The sequence below is a fragment of the Pteropus alecto genome, unplaced genomic scaffold (assembly GCF_000325575.1).
Source record: "Pteropus alecto unplaced genomic scaffold, ASM32557v1 scaffold60, whole genome shotgun sequence".
NCBI classification, from domain to species: Eukaryota; Metazoa; Chordata; class Mammalia; order Chiroptera; family Pteropodidae; genus Pteropus; species Pteropus alecto.
This window is the reverse complement of record NW_006430726.1, coordinates 2652248-2655815: the sequence shown is the minus strand read 5'-3', so window position 1 is coordinate 2655815 and position 3568 is coordinate 2652248. Positions and strand designations below refer to the sequence as shown.

Below are 3568 nucleotides of genomic sequence, written 5' to 3'. Positions count from 1 at the left end.
CTGAGGTGGGGAAAGCCGTAGGCACAGTGGGGGTTTTGTGGATCAGCTGTTTGGCATGGGTGTTTCTGACCCTTTCTGCCTATTTTGGGGAGGGGTGTCTTTCAGGGGAGCTTCGAGCTGGATTCTCAAGGGGATTTGTCATACCTGGCACCTTGGCCTCTTCCATTCTGGGCCCAAGACACATCTCTGTGGTTGTGTGTTTAACTCTGTGTCCCAGGGAGAAACACGTTTACCTGTGGTTATTGGCATGGGCGTAGGTGTCAACTCTGGTGGTTGTGGGGGATGGAAAAGTGGCGAGGAAGAAGCACGGGAAAGCAGTTCATCTGTAGAAGCCACCGGTGTGAAAACTTTTGCTGGACACCCAGGTGCACATGGCGGAGTCCTGGTGCGGCGTGAGTTTAAGTCAAGGCAGGCGCCATAACCCCATAAGCATGGGAAGAGCTTTTGGAGGCGACAAGGTGTTATTCATGCAGCATGTTCCTGCTGTCTGGGACAGGGGCAAGTGAGAAGTGCAGGCTGCACTGGCAAGTTCACTGAGCTAGGGCCTATGAAACCTGTTCTACCTCCAGCTGCACCATTTACCGCAAAGTGACCTGGGGCCTCAGTTTCCTCCTCAGTAAAAAAGGAATTGCAATATCCCCAGAAAAAGACGTAAGATGGGATCCTGCTGCTGCTTTGCTTAAAACCGTTCAGTGGCTTCTGGTTGCCCTTAAGACACCTGTGTCTCTCCCCTCACCTCCTCATCTCCCCACACTCCCCCTTAGGCTTATTCTTTACATTCCAGTTCCATCTCGTCTCCGTATTGTACTTTAAATATCAGAAAGGCCCTCCCTGACCACCCCAACTTCTCTGCCTCCCTCCGTCTATTACAGGACCTTGTTTCTCCCTTTCTTAGCCCAGACCACAGCGTGCTTGTCTATATTCTGATCTGTTTACTCGTGTAGTGTCCACCTCCCTCTTTCACCAGACTGTGAGCTTCGTGAGGGTAGGGACACATGAGTGTCTAGTTTGCCCGTGGTCTAGGCCTACTCTTCTGGCTGTTCCTCACCAGGGTACTTGGGACCCGGAGGCCCCATCTAAGCCACATTCTGAGTCCAAGCCTTTGACACCAGGTGGTGCATTCAGTGTGCTTGCCAGGGAGAGTTCTTCTCTTCCTCTAGGATTGCGAGCTCCTCGGAAGGCCCCATTCCTTCCCTGTGGCTTTATTCCTTGTCTCCTGGAATCAGATCTTGGAGGCCGCTGAGCCTTCCAAACACTGGAGGCAGCACTGAAGTTGGTTGTGGCCCTGCAGACTGCAGACTTTCTATCTTGGGATCCCTCACGGGCTTACCTGCTCAGCTGGTTAATGGGGAGCTCTGCTCACTCCATCAGATGATACAGGCAAAGAATGGATCAGCCTTGCAAAAGCAAGGGAATGGGAGGCATACTTGGAGCACACAGGGTTCACCTTTCCCAGTTGTGGCTTGGGCCTGCTCCCGGAAGCCCGCCCTTCCTTACTCAACAAAGGAGGGAGGCTTACCAGCTTATTGGGAAATGTGGAGGATAAGGGTGAAGAGATCCCAAGCTGCCTCTCTCAGGCAAGGCACACAGGATCAAATCCAGGTAGTTGTGCTGGGGCTAGAGTGAGAAGCTTCATATTGTCTCAGTTTTGGTCCAGAGAGGCCCTGGGGCCTTGGCCTGGGGTCTACCACTGAGAATCTAGAAGTTGAAGAATGGAAGCCTAGGAAGAGCCAGTCATGGGGTATGGAAGAGGGGATTAGGAGCCAGGTCAGAGGAGAAGACCTAACCATCCACAGTGCCCCTCTGCTGTGCAGGGCAGGGCCCACCTGGAAAGCAGGTATAAAGGCTCCATGAAAAATTCGAGTTAGAGCAGATGTGGGAACGGAATGGGAGTGGAATGTACTCGTCTGTCCAATTTAATAAGAAACTATCAAATATTTTTCCCAAGTGGTTGCACCGTTTTGAATTCCCATGAACAATGTATAGAAAGAAAGTTCCAGTAACTTCACATTGTCACCAACACTTGATTTTTGTCAGTCACATATGTGTGGTGTCATAAATTATATGCCCATATATTCAGCTTTAATTGGAAAACATTTACTTGTGAAGAAATGTTTTTTTTTTTCCTCTACAAGAAAAGTAAAAATTCATGACACACGATGCCCAAAGATGATACTCTCATATTAGTTGGAGATTAGACAATACAATTGCTTTTATTTCTAGAAATATCTAAATATGAACCAAATGATATTCGTGTAAAGTATAGGTATTTCATCAGGCATAAAGTTGTAGATGTATTGAAATCTTCAATTTTTATTTTCTTAACTTTCAAGTGTTAAAAACCAAGTGTTATTCTCAAGTGTTATTTCATAATTCCTACCAGCCTAAGTCTTGTCATTAAAAAATATGGAATGCTTTATGAAGTCACATGTCATCCTTGCACAGGAGCCATGCCAATTTCTGTATCATTCCAGTGTTAGTGTAGGTGCCCTGTCAGTCTTTTAAATTCGAGTTATTTAAGTGACTGTATAGAGGTGCATTCCTGTGGTTTAACTTGCCTTTCCCTAATGACTACAATGTTGAGCATGTTTTTGGTGTGCATATGGACCATTTGCATACCGTCTTTTTTGTCTGGTGTGTGTGTAGTGGGTGTTGTTTAACTTCTTATTGAGCTTTAAGAGTTCTTTATATATTCCGGGTATAAGTCCTTTGTTGAATGTAAGTATTGCAGATATTTTTTTCCCAGTCTTTCCTTTTTCATTTCCTTAATAATGAATTTCAAAGAGCAGAAGTCTTCAATTTTGTCAGAGTCCAGATTTCCAATTTTCTTCCTTAGTGTGTGTGTGTCCTACCTAAGAAATCTTTGCCTATCAATGTCACAAAGATTTTCTTCTAGAAGTTTTATAATTTTAACTTTTATGTTTTGGCCATGATACATCTTGAGTTATTTTTTGTGTGTCGTATGAGATAAGAGTTAAGGTTAATTTATTTTGATTATAGACCTTCAGCTTTCGAGCACCGTTTGTTGAAAAGATAAGTCCTTCCCCATTGAAAATCAACATGTATGTTGTTTATCCACTTATCTGTGGATGGATCATGCTTTTAGATGCCACTGGATGATATTACTTCTTAGATTTCTTTTCCTAAATGGTCTGTGTCTCCAAATCTTCATTTTTACCAAGAACCTCTGGTGATTCTTATACCAGTTAAAGTATGAGACCCTTCGGTTGTAGGGCAATGATTCCTAATCAGGAATATGTGTTATAATCACCCAGCACCAGAGTCCCACCTCCAAAGGGCCTGATTTAGCAGGTAAGCCACCTCCCCTCCACCCTTAAAAAACAACAACAACAAAAAAACTTCCTCTTCCTCAGACCAAAAGCTGGTGATTCTTTGCTTAAGAACATGGACACATCTCCTCTTTTCCATTCGTGTATTCATTAGGTTCATAACGACGGACTCTTCTGCTGGGCTCTGAGGTGCCACAGTGAGCAAGGTTTGTTAGAGGCAGACAGACATACCCAAACAGGCCAGTACAGCCCATGTGTGGGGTGCAGATGGGGGTTGA

General features: G+C 45.0%; 1 pseudogene; it reads right to left on the bottom strand.

Annotated features, from left to right (window-relative positions):
* Nucleotides 1-2400: 2400 nt before the first annotated feature.
* Nucleotides 2401-2501, bottom strand: LOC112484155 (annotated as a pseudogene).
* Between the last annotated feature and the right edge of the window lie 1067 nt (nt 2502-3568).